The sequence below is a fragment of the Chiloscyllium punctatum genome, chromosome 7, assembly GCF_047496795.1.
Source record: "Chiloscyllium punctatum isolate Juve2018m chromosome 7, sChiPun1.3, whole genome shotgun sequence".
In the NCBI taxonomy this organism is placed as follows: Eukaryota; Metazoa; Chordata; class Chondrichthyes; order Orectolobiformes; family Hemiscylliidae; genus Chiloscyllium; species Chiloscyllium punctatum.
Window position 1 is genome coordinate 62,656,458 of NC_092745.1, and position 14,459 is coordinate 62,670,916.

Sequence of the window (14,459 nt, forward strand, 5' to 3'; positions counted from 1 at the left end):
TATTTTATTGACAGTAATCGAATGTAAATTCCACAGCTACATCCATGGGATCTATCCAGATCATTAGTCCAGGACTCTGGGTTACTGGTCCAGTAACATAACAATAACGCTGTCATGCATGTGAAATGATGCAGAGATGCACTTGACCCCATTGTGTACCTTACCTATGTTACATTGGGTCATCAAATAGCCACTCGCAACATATCTTTTCAAAAATTACTTCTATCAGCTCTAAAGCCTTGTTGCCATTGTCAGTGCCTTTGTTGGTGCCGAACTAACTACCAGCTCTCCTGCTTCCTTCAGAAAGATCTAGGTTAGCAGGCATCAAATTGCAATTGCTGAAAATAAATTACCACTGTTACATACAGGAAAAGGCAATTAAAGTGAAGTTTCTACCTGTTTCCGTAATATCATAGTAAGATCTGCCACTGTCACATTCATTGTCAAAAGCAATAACAAATACTATGAAACCTATCCCACACGGTAGCCCAGAGATGGCACAACTGGTTGTAGAAGAGCTACAGTTGTATTTGTTTCCATTTGTTCCCACGACTTCTGTCTCATATGACAGGGCTCCTAATGCCAAACTCCATGAAATCGTTAAAATGCTGGACAGACAATCAGTGGAGGCTTTCACATCTTGAGGTATACAAGGAGCTGCAAATAATATTTAAAAAGTTGAATTCAATAACATAGCTGTAAATAATAGAACACATGCTAATAATTGAAACCTAATAATAATATATAACTTCCTCTCCTTGTGCTTCCTCAATATGTTTTTTATTGTTCTGAAGGTGTTGTATCACATTGGTCAAAGTCTCTCCACTATCTTATTCAAAAGACTAATCATATATGTGTATTTTGCTCCAATTTAGCAGTGGATTTATTGAGTCATTCAGGCTCATGAATCTTTGATTGACATTACGCATCATTCACAATGGTCACTTATATAGGAGGGAATCCAAGGTCTTTTCTATTATTCATGTTCAGTACAACTCCATAAGGTGCAATTCTCCACTTGGTAAATGGTATAAGGCTAACCTAATCACTTATTTGTATAGACCTCAGTTTTGCCTAGGTAGAGGCTAACTTGATTGATATGGCAAAATATTAAGGTGCTTTGTAATAATCCCCAATATGACTAAACATTTAAATGAGTCAATTTGATTTTAAATAAATACTTTGTGTAAGAGTTAACTTTCTCCACACTTCTGGGAATACTTCAAGAAATTGGGTACTCACTGTGCATGATTTTCTCAGCATTAATTTAAATAATCAGAAAGTTGTTCTTTATGCATGCATAAAATTGCAGTGGGCATTTCTGATACATGCAGCATAAAATTGCAAATTGTAGACAGGAAGGCCAGAATAAGATATTCACAGTATATGGTATGCACACAGCAATGAATGAACAACAGAAAATATCTATTTTCTTTGGTGGTAAAGGTCAGCTGCATAATTTTGCACATATTTACTTAAGCACTTCTAAGTAACAAGATTACTTTCTTACTGGTTGACTAAATATTTACTTCCTGTTGTAAATGCCACAATAATGATAGTTAGATAATATTGTAGTGAGTTGTAACTCATTTTACATGTCTCCCTAATTTAGTTTCTATAAGACCCACTGTGGTGTACAGGGAGCTGCAGACTTGCTTTTCTGTTCAATATTAACCCAAATGGTAATTTTAATATTCATCTTTTCCACTTGCCAAATTGGTATTAGCAAGATAAACCCTAACCCCATAACCTCCTAAGAGAGGTGTAGCTAACTGTTTTCAGTCTTTTTTAGCCTGAGGCCTCAGATACATGGTTTAGAAATAAAATTCTCACACCAGGTATCTTTCAAATGTTGTTAACACTAGTGGTAACTATTTCAAATGGATATTGGACACTGACTCATTTTAATCAAAAGTCACATCTTGCTGAACTTGAAAATATAGCACTGTGATCAATTTGATGTGAGCTCATGTGGATTTGTAGATTTAAAGTGTTGATGTATGCAGGTGCTAGAAGCAGACTTTCTTGTATACTACTGTGCTGCTTCTAATTGTCTAATAATGTGCATTTTTTGAATAGTTCGCAGCAGATACAAGGGAATTTTCTGCTGCATGAATAATAACCAAGTTGACTTTTAGGAATTGTATCATCACTGCATTATCTGAGAATTTCTCAGAATTGCTATTGTGTAGGAGGCAATTTGGCTCATCATGCCTGGAATAGTTCTATTACTTAGTGACATTCTCCTGCATCTTCACCATATCCCTGCAGACCAGTTCTGCCTAAACAAACATCCAAAGCCCTCTTGAATGCCTCAATTGAACCTGCCTCCATCACATGTCCAGGGAGTGCATTCCACACCTTAACTACTTACTGCTTGAATAAACTTTTTTCTCATATTACCCTTGCTCCATTTGCACATCACTTCAAATACATGCCCTCCCTCTTTTTTTATGAGCAGGAATAGTTTCTCCCTATCTACTCTATTCAGCCCACTCAGGTCTTTGAACTTCTCTACCAAATCTCCTCTTCTTCTCTTCAAGGTGAACCATCCCAACTTCTTCTACTAATCCTCATGGCAGAAATTTCTCATTCCTGCAACCATTTTGGTCAAATGCTTTTACACTCTCTCCAATGAATTAACATCTTTCTTATAATGTTGTGTCCACCATTTAAACAATAGTCCAGTTGAAGTCTAACAAGTGTCTTGTACAAGTTTAACATCACTTCCCTGCTGTTAAACTCTCTGCTCCTATCAATAAAACCAAGAACACTATATGCTTTGTTAACTGCTCTTTCCACTTGTCTTATCAACTTCAACGATCTGTACACTTATGCACTCAAGTCCCTTTTCTCTTGCATGCACTTTGTATTGCCTTTCATTGTTTTTCTGATCAAAGTGCATCACCTCATCTGCCACCTATCTGCCTACTCCAGCAAATCGTTCACATTCTTTTGGAGTTCCATACTATCCTTCTCACAGTTTACAATTCTTCCAAGTTTACTGTCATCTGCAAACTTTGAAATTGTCCCTGTAAACCAAGATTCAGATCATTAATATACATCAAGGGTCCCAAAACAGACCCTTTAAAAAACTCCACTACAAACCATCCTCCATTCCAAAAAGTATCTATTGATCAATATTGTCTGTTTCCAATCATCCAACCAATTTTGCGTCCATGTTGCTGCTGTCCCTTTCAGGCAACGACCTATAAGTCTGTTGTATAATACTGTATCAAACATCTTCTGTAAATCCATGTACACCACATGACCAGTATTACCCTCATTGAGTCTTCTTGATAACTCTTTTCAAACAAACTTCAGTAAGTTAGTTAAACATGATTTGCCCTTCAGAATCCATATTGACTTTTCCAAATCCTATAATTGCTGGGATTATCCTTACAACAATTTTTAAACAAGAACATAATGTTTGCAATTCTCCAGTCTTCTGGCGCGTCCCTGGAGTCCAGGGAAGAACTAAAAATTATAGCCACTACTTTTCCAATTTCTACCCTCACATCCTTCAATATAATTATAAAAGAGCTGAGTACAGGAAACACATAGATTTGGAATAAGATACATATTGGAAAACTGATATTTGAAGTGCAGAGTACATCTAAAACCAGAAACTTTTGTAAGTCGTGTTATTTCTAGTGTCAAACATTTATTATGAAGTGTTATTACCCTATTACAAAAGTTATCAATCATGGGATAATTTTAACCTAAACTGCCTGTAAGGAAATTGATGGGAACAAAATGCTTTTACAGCTCACTCATATAATCTCCACTGAAGTCATCGGAAAACAAAATTGGGCAAGGCGTGAAACCAGAGTTGACCTAATTATGTGGACATTCAATCCAGTGGATTTGGTTAAAGTTACCTCCCACTGTTATGTCTCATAATAGTTTACTAAATATTTTGGATCATGAGTGCTGAAGCACTGTTGCTTATCTCCTCAAAACAATCCAAACAGGGACATTAGCAGAGACTAAAATTCAAGTTATCCATGCTTCACAATGGCTTCCAGATGTAAAGACCAGTAGAAAATATATATAAAATAATACACACACACTTATATATAAAATCTTATATACCTGATATATATAATATATAAGATAAAGGGGGAAGTGGTAAGAATATTATTCTCCCTGGAAAATAACATTGCTAGTTAACATCACATGTAACATTATTAACAAGTCTTGATAACTGAGCAAAATGTGAAATAAGTACCCATTATGAGAAGATCTGAGCTTTATTGGAGCTGCTTTAAATTATATTGACTCACATACCTGTACGTACTGAAGTGGGTTTACTTATGTTGTTCTCACAGTGATCCTTTGATATTGGCACAATTTTCAGTTCATACTCTAAGCCACATTTTAAGAATGCAAAGAGACAGGAGGTTCCTCTGGTATTACACTCATCAGTTGTCCCATCAGATGCCTTGGCAGTTACCCTGTACAAGAAGGCACCTCTGCTGACATTCCAGGAAGCCCATACACTGCTACTATGGCAGTCACGAGTGATTTGAAAGTTCTGAGGAATGCATGGTTCTATAAGAATCACAAAGAGCACAAGAAAAATATATTATAAAATAAGATATAATGAAAATATTAACTTAAATTGTGAAGTGAATAGATAGACATTTCTTGTGACATTGAGTGTCAACCCAACACAAATGTACTTTGTTTAAACCATTATGGTCTCTAAGCTCCTGGTCAATGTACAATTATAGACAGGTAAGGACTCACATGGGGGGCCCCATACAACTCACTCTTGAACAGTTGATTTGATTTTTGATTCTATTTAAATTGCAAATTTTAATAGTCTCTGTATATGGATGTATAATGTATTTTATATATTTGTAATGGAGAGCATACAAATAACCCATATGTACACTTTACGTAATTCAACATGGAATGGAACAGACAATGACAGGCCTGATACGTTTTTAGTAGTTATCTGTAAATAATTCTTGTTTTCAGCAAACAAAATGTAGACTTTATAATTTATTCACTTCTATGACTGTAATTTTAAGCTATTTTCATTTCCTTTCATCATTTGATTTTTAAAATGTTATTTCTTACGTTTATCCAACCAGCCACCTATATCTGTGATCACCTGAATCTTCCACTTTCAGTGATTTACCACCTAGTCAGTATCTAAATTATGACAATTTCCATTTCATAATTTACAATTCTGAGTTCAGTTTGATTTTTAAATGTGTATCTTTATATTGTTTTGAAATGTCTCTTTTAAAATTCAGCACATTAATTTGATGATTTACAAAAACACAAACAATGAGAGGTCATCGACTTGCAAAGTCAATTAGGTTTATCTTCACAAGTGTGACCTGACTGGCTGAGATTTACCAGCTTTTTTGTTTCAATTTCATTATCCAGTCCACATTAAATATTGTAACATTAGTAATATTGACACTCGGATGTAGATGATCCACTATCCATGCTAATCCTTTAAAATATGTTCTTCCTTTATGGGTTAAAGACTAACATCAATAGTTTGAAATCGATTGAAGGTGAGAGGAGCAAAGATAAGTAAAGGATGGGGAGGTCCAAAGAAAGTCATGCTTGAATGCAACAGCAGTCTGGTGTCAAAAGGCCGAATGGTCATCTCTATTCCTATGTCTTATTCTCCTTGAGTTTATAAATCCAGAAGCAATCCTGCTCTAACTTCAGAACTGTAACTGTAGCTTTGGATGTTACTTTCTGCCGTTACACTGAATTTCAATGGTACTGTGTCTGTCACTTTTGGAACTTTCCATGATCAGCATGGTAGGCAAAAAGCTCATGTGACTAATTTCTGCTTACATTCCTGGTCTGTCACACACATATGGATAGAATTGTAGAATTTTGCAGAGATCAATATCAACAATTTTTTTTAAAAAATCACCAGGAGCAATAAAATTTTGTTTTAACTTATATCAGCCATGATCGAATGGTGGAGCAGACCTGATGGGCTGAATGGGCTCATTTTACTCCTATACCTTATGTTTTTAAACAACTGTAAATTCAAAATTAAATTGTGACTTCTACAACTTAGCCCGTGTACATAAATGATGCAACAAGCAATTTCCTGGCTTTGAATGTCAACATACTTGTTTCAAATGTAACAGCTGAGCTCTCACTGCTGTTGCACATTTTGCCCTCTGCTATCACTGTCACAGAGTAGATTTCACTGCATTGCAATCCAGGTATTCGGCAACTGAGTGTTGAGGCAGTGCAATACTGATCCACGCCGCCAGTGCTTGTGGCGACTGCTCTATACATTGCAGCACCAGGGCTGCCATTCCATGACACTTGCACTGAATTTGCAGCACAATTGTAGAGTGCCTTCACACCTTTTACTGGTCTTAGACCTGTGGAGAGGAATTATAGACAATATTAACTTGATCTGAAACGAAAGGTTTAGTGACTGGGAATGAAACAAACCCACCTGAAATGTTAACCTTTTGATTACAAAATAGACCAGTCATAGAGTCATAGAGATGTACATCATGGAAACATTCAAGTAAAGGTGGGGGCGGGGGGAGAATCTGTTAGCTCAGTTGGCTGAACAGCTGATTTGAGTAATAACAACAGAATGGTTCTGACAGGGTCATTGGACTTGAAATATTAACTCTGCTTTCTCTCTTCAGATGCTGTCAGACCTGCTAAGTCTCTTTAGTAATTTTTGTTTTTTGGTTAGTTTAGTTGTAATTTGTTAACTGAGGATGTCACTTACTACTGCAATTCATGCTCTCTTTCAGACAAAGTTCAGTTCCAGAATAAATTAGGAATCCCAATATGATCGGGGGTTAACAGACGGTTGGACAAATCTCAATTTATAATTCATCATGAGGTGATGTTGACATCAAAGAAATGAGCGGGAAATGGTTGCAAAGTGGATCGGAAAATCAAATGACTTTTATTTTAGTTTTATAACTGATCTGTTCAAAGGTGTTATGACTCACCTCTGGAGAAGCAGTGAATTAAACACGGGCCTCCTGGTAGTAGGGGCAGTACCATTGCGCCACAAAAGCCCTACCTTACTCCATCTTGATCTTTTCTCATAAACATGTTCAGAAATGTTATTACACACCTCTGTTGCAGGTGACACTTGAACCTGGGCCTCCTGGCTCTGAGTTCAGGATACTTCCACTGTACTACAAGATCCCTACCTTACTTTGTCTTCTTTTCCATAGTGACACAGAAAATGAAGACACATTTGTGAATAGAGTTTTTTTTCCCCTTTTTTTTCCCACCAGCAGGTGGCCAATTGAAGGCCAATGCTAACATCAAAAGTGAGGGAGAAGGTAGGGATAGAGGTAAGGGACCAAATCAAAATGGAGTTGGAGGTGGAAATAAAGCACCATATCCCCCATGGTGCCCACCTCTTTCCAGAATCATAGAAACCCTACAGTGTGGAAAGAGGCCAATCAGCTCATTGAGTCTGCATTGACCCTCCAAAGAGTTAGTGTTCCCTGTCTGACATGCGCATCCTGCTCCCCACACCCTCACAGCTTGATCAGAAAATTTACAGCAAACTACAGTAATGTGTAATCAGTAAGCTCTTGGCTTGAAGTGACCGGCCAATGGACACTCTGCTAGACAAAATGAATGGTCAGGAAACCCTCATGACAAGCTGCACAAATCCCTGGAAAACCCCGGAGGATCCTGTACCTCAAGGGGATGGAACATAATGGCTCAGACCCATTGTTCTGGTTCTTTTTAATGGCAACGTTTTGATTCTGGTATCTGGGGACTAACCAGAGAACATGGGTTAGGAAACTCTATCCCAGGGATGCTAAAAGGACTGTAATCTTCGAGTAAATTATCAAAAATATAATTATGAAATAAGAAGTTCAATTTAGTAAATTCTCCATTTACCAACCTTTATTTTGCAATTGTTTCACTTGGATAGTCAACACAAATATCATTAGATGTTATACTTACTCTCAGTTGCGTAATAGATAGAAGTGCTTTCTCCACGCAGATTAAAATCATTCAATGACTTTAAAGTGATAGTATAATTGGTACATAGTGCAAGCTTTTTTAGTACTATGAAATTAGAAAATGTGCTTGTTGTTAGCTCAGGCTGTTCCATGGAATTCTTATGCACAGTTATTTCATATTTGAAAGCTTCAGCCAATAGATTCCAATCTAATCGGATTGAATTTTGAGTAAGAGTGGTGACTTTGATATTAGATGGAGGCTGCACCACTGTAAATGGAAGAAAAGAAAAGTTAAGTTTAAATTTTAAGGTTTGTTAATCTATAGAAACTTCCATACAGTTGCCAGTAAAACAAATCCTGAAAGAAGGAACACCTACATCCTTATAGTATTTGACTGTGAGAGCCATTGCAGCTAATTGTTAAATGTAGGAAGGGTTACAATCTATAAAGGGATAGATCCCACTAAACAGCATTGTGATACTGACTAGGTAAGGTCAGTGATGTTGGTTGAGGGGTTGGCCAGTAATGATGAAAGGCTTTTGCCCGAAACGTTGACTCTCCTGCTCCTTGGATGCTGCCTGACCTGCTGTGCTTTTCCAGCATCACTCTCTTGACAGGAATAGAGGAGATCGTCTACTACATCAAATTAGTGGCAGGCAACCTTTAACAATTACCTTACAGCTGAGCAGCTTAAAACTTCAGTAGAAAGAATGCAACTCTAGCAATGTAGCAGTTCCTCAGCGCTGCACAGAAGGAGTCTCAGTCAAGATTATGTGTTCAAATTATGAAATCAATCATGGAGAAATTGTATTCAACCAAAATTGCTGTCAACCATGAAAAACATTACACACTTGTAAATGATAATTTAAATAGAGACAGCAGATCACAAAATGTGTATATTGCTCTCCTGTGACTGCTCATAACTTGGGAGCAAATATACAGATTAGTGTGGAACTGAACTACCACCTAGTGGCTACAATATACAATTCCAGTGTCACTTGGAGGAAACCCAGTTACAATTTATTCCATAGGCATTTTCAGCAAAATGAAATAACATACAATAACGACCCTATCAGCCAACAGCAGGAAATAGATATTTTTGCAGAGACCTAATTTTAAGATAATATTCTCCCAACTCTGGATTCCCAGTCCCTTGCTGTTTTCCTTCTCTCTCCCTCAACAAAGTCCTCCACTGCCTCTTTGCGTCATCTGGGGTATTCTTTTCACATTAGTCACTGCTGAAAGGACAGGACTATTAGTGGGTCAGAAACCCGTTGTATTCTCTGCTGGCACTGTTTAACTGAACCATTTACATCCAGCTTCTGGGCTCACCAGTCAGTCAGGGATTTGGAAGGTGGCATTGCATGGGTTAAAAGGACTCACAGCTGAATTCCTGCAGCAGCCACAGAAGTGGAGAAGGCTGCATGCAGGCCTCTTGCCCTTGCCAGGAGATCTAGCTAAAATCTGTTAGATCAGCCATGAGGTGATCCCACCTAATGGCAGGTATGGATGGCAGTGACCAAGCAAGGCAAAAGTGCGGACTGCAGATGCTGGAAACCAGAGTTTAGATTAGAATGGTGCTGGAAAAGCACAGCAGGTCAGGCAGCATCCGAGGAGCAGGAAAATCAATGTTTCGGGCAAAAGCCCTTCATCAGGAATCAAGTCAGCAATGGATGTGTTCTCTCCAACTTTGGAATGATGCACCTGGAGGATCCTGTACCTTAACAGGACTTGAATGGTGAGTTACACAGCAAACCTCACACTCTGACTCACCCCTGCCTTTTCTTTCACAAGACTGGTCGAACTAACCATCATACCCCATAGCCCCACTCCTTCAGCTCTGTGCAAGCCCCTTACTTACATCTGAAACTGAACAGTCATCACTCAGACTTTCACTCAGCTTACTGCCCCTTGCTTCACAGTTGTTTCTTAGAAACATTATCCTACCATGCCATTCACACAAGGCATAACTCCTTGTTTTTCCTCCTCGCAAGACAGGACAACACAGAGATCCAGTGGAAAGTGCTCAAGTGAAAAAAAAGCTCTTCACAGCTAATGACTATGCAGGTCCACCTTCTTCAGTGAGAAGGAGGTCATGCACATTGAGACAAACATTGACTGAGCCTGGAGGACCATTGACTGAGTGAAAGACCCTCTTAGGACTGCCTAACACTTGTTGGTCTTCCAATGCAAAGAGTTGATCTCGAACGAGTGTTGCAGCCTGGCACATTCCAAATTCCAGGATGACAGATGCACTAAAGTTTGGGGCAATTGCCGCCAAGGCACAGTGGAGAAAGACCACCGTCCAAGGTCTTTGTGCCGAAGTTTAATGAGGGTCTATTCAGTTATCAGACACTCGCATTGCCTCTATGTATGTAAATACTGTCCTGCATGAGTAAGAAATGCCTTTTGTTTTTGGAACTGCAGAGTATGCTAAGTTCCAATGTTTGTTTTTCTTGATACACAAAGACTGTATAGAACTGCTTTGATGCCTGTGAATGTTGATAAAACTTTTTCTTAAATGAATAATGCATATTTTGCAATAGAAGAAGAGGAAGTCATGTTTCAGGTCTCAGGAAAACCGACTAAGGTCTGAGCCTCTTGATACACTGGTGCTTGGATACATTGAGATGATTAATCCTCTCCATGTGGACCCTATGATTGGGTGTCTCACCTCCTTGGAGTTGGTTTTTGGTGTTATCCTCTCTATCCTCTGGAGATACTTTTGACAGAAAACTAGAAACCAGTGCTAACATTGGTTTTTCTGCTGCTGTTGTTATTGGTGTTGGTATTATTGCTGCTCTTCTTTGTCAAAGGTATAAAGTGGAGCTACTCGCAAACAGTGGTGAAAGCTGGCTGCAGGGCAGTACAGCTGAAGGTGAATGAAGTACCAGGCTAGTCAAGTGGCTTGCAAGACATTGACAATCAGCAGGTCATTGTTATAGCAAGTCAGTTTCATGAAGGCTTCCTAGCCTGTCAGTTTCACAAATGAGCAACTCCTCATTTTGCAGCACTTCAGTGATTCTGGCTTCTTGCTGTCAGATCAGAAATTAGGCCTCTAGCTGTCAAAGCCAGACTTCTTGATTATATCAGACCTGAGTGGCTTGTTTCAATATTTTAATGTTTACCTGACAGATTCAGAGATGTTCTCCACTCACGCTCAAACTTAGCCAGATGAAACTCACAAAAGGGTGAAAGAATTTTTTACTCCTGAGCAGATTCCATTTTTAAAGATTGTGAAGCCAAAGTCCTACTCATCTTCCAAGTCCACAGAGAACACATTCTGGAAGAATTGTGAAACTTCATGAGCACCTGAATTTGGGACGGAGTGGGGAGATGGAGTGTGGTGGTCAGTGTATAAATATTACAAACTTGACTGTATAAATGTTAACTATGAGACAAAACTCTTGAGGGGAGATTCTGTGTATGTTAATGGTCTGAAATAGTGAATGGAGACTGCATTACTCTCAAGCATACAGTCTCAGGCAGGGAATGAGGAGTCTATATTGAGATCTCAGTAGGGTCAGATGTGTCATTCTTGATTCCCTATAGACATAATTACTAAGACCAACTAGCCACCATAACTTGTACCTATTGGTATCATGCAATATAGTATATTTTCTTCAGTTAAGTACCTTCTCTTGCTTAGACTCACTAGTTGCTCATTATCTACCATTGTTAACCAATCAGGCCTTTAGTCCCCATATGGAAAGTAGGAGTGGTGGCAATGCTCTGCCCCAACCATTAGCTGATAGCCTTTGATTCTGCATTACATATAACTAGTTAGTATATAGCTTTGATGTCTTCAAGTTTATAGAATCATGGCATCTGTACAATGCAGAAAGAGGCCAAACAGTCCATCAAGCCTGTACTTACCCTCTGAGAACATCACACCCAGATCAGCCCCCTATCCCTGAAACACCCCATTTTACATAACTAAGCCACCTAAACAATGTTGCATTATGGGATAATTTAGCATGCCCAATCCTCTTTGGACTGTGGGAGGAAATCAGACCACCTGACAGAAAACCACACAGACACAGGGAGTGGGTACAAACTCTATGCACCGTAGTCCAATCCTGGAATCAAGCCCAGGTCCTCGGTACTGTGACGTCTTGTGGACATAGCCCCAGTATAGAAAGTAGGAATGGTGGCAGTGCAGAGAGTAGAATGTGGAAGACCAGACAGAGGTGCTTTGAAATAGTCAATTATGGGGCCAATTAAGGCACAAATAAGAATTTCAGTTGCACAATCCTTTAAAAAAGGTTTAGATATTGATTCAATGCAGCTGGTTGACTTAAGGACGAGCATCATGCCACTTTGAAGGAGTATCTCTGATGTCTGAGTATTTCAGACTTTGTTAGCTGTTTTGATGTTACCATTGCTGATTTATATATCTGAATGCAAATTTGATCTCACTGGAATGGGTACAGCATTGTAGCAACTCACATAAAAACTCATGTGGCAGCTATACTTGCTTCATTTGGGTGTACTTACTACTGACCATGAAACATTTAAGAACTGACAGGATTTTCCGCTGCCAGAAGTGATATTGCAACAGGAAACTGTCAGGAGACAGAAGGATGGATAAAGTTCCTCTCCTCAATCAAATGCATTAATTCCATGTCATTAACAGTGTAGAATTTTTAGGTACATGTTTTGTTGCATTCATAACTAGAATTATTTGCACACATTTCACATAAATATTGAAAAGTAGTTTAAAATGAAATATTTGATCTTACAAAATGAATCAAACATATAAATGGTTAAAAATATGACTTGCGGCATTTAGCTAGGACCAATGAAAGGAATTTAGGTAAATAACAAAAAAATCCTACTTACAGGTGACTACATGCCTTGTTTTGCTAGCACTTCCAACACCAGCAGAATTAACTGCAAAAATGGTGATCCTGTAGAGAGTGGATGGATCCAAACCTGAGACGATTCCTGTGGTGCCGCCAAATGTCACATTATAGTTTCTAGTGTTGGATTTCAGATTCAGAAGGTACCAAGTTGCTCCTTGTACTTTAGTCCATTCAGCAATGATTGCTGAACTTGAATTCGATTTTAGTCTCAGCAGTTTTGGACTCAATGGCACTTCATAAACAAAAGGCAAAATAGGATTGTTAAAAACCAAACTGCATTTTGAATATTTCTTTTTATTCTGAAACTGTTACAACTTCAAATAACTGTAAGGTATTTCCCATCAACTGTGATATTTTTCTATTAGCAGAAAAACTCTATTTGATGTTATGAGGGAAATATTGCTCAGACATTATTACCAAATATCATCCTTGGATTTTATTTTCTTTCCTCCATAATATGCACATGGCCAACTGAGGGGGAGCACAGGGCAGTCACTGAAAGGCTGTTGCTAATTCCACTCTATGTCTAATTACCGATGTAAAATATATTGACTTATTTTCTTTTCACTAGCTGGGAATCACTAAAGCCTGAAATCTTCTCTGATTGTCTGAAACTGAGCATTTGCCACGTGTTAGCAATCATAAATCCATAAAGGTTTTACAGCACAGAAGCAGATTGTTTGCCCTCTCAAGGTTATACTGTGCCTCTGTGGAGCCTCCAGAAGTATCCCATTAGCCCTGTATGTTTATTTCTCTCAATTGTCCATCCAATTGCCTTTTCCTAATTATTCATCATCTCCAGTTCCACCATCCCCATCACAGTGAGTTATAGGTCATGGCCCAAATTGTTGCATAAAAAAGTTCTTCCTCATATTTCCCCTGCACTTCTCGTCTTTCTGTATCTTGAATGGTTGAGGTAAATGTAGATCTTATCACATTGCCATACTATTGAAGGACAATGCTGCATGGTCTCATGCTTGTAGAGTATCAAATTTCAATTAAAGTCCTCAAATCTTACTGTAACTAACAGTACGCTATCAACGTCATATTGCCTGTGAGAAAAACTTCCGTTTTGCAGGGAGAATAACAATTCTGAATGAGATCCCTTTGAACATATTATTTACTGTAATTTAAATAGACAGGTACACAGCAAAACTCATCTGATATCACATTTACAATGCTCATTGCAACTCTCAGTTGGCACATATACATTACATGGATACAAAACTCTCTTTGGTGAGATGGTACAATGTATTGGGAAAGATGCCAAGTGTTGGTCATCAACTTTCCCACAGGAACAAAGGCCAAAAATTGAGGAAGAATGGCATTTGGGCCTGGTGCCTATTTGTCAACTCTCTTCATTTACTCTGAGATGATAGCTAGCAATAGAAGGTCAAAATAAAGGGGATCATTTTATTTCATCAGATAGGATGCAAGATGTAATTAATTGACAATTTTACAACCTCAATTCCCTCCTGCCCTGACGCTGGTTTCAATTCTCAACAGACAGGTGAGGTTAACATTTGCCTCCCTGAAAACATTTCTCCACCTTTCTCGCAGACATATGTGGAAAAAGGTTGAAGCCTTTTGGGCCAGCTTTCAGTTAGCAGGATTAGTTAGCATAGTAAAAGTGCCATTTTAT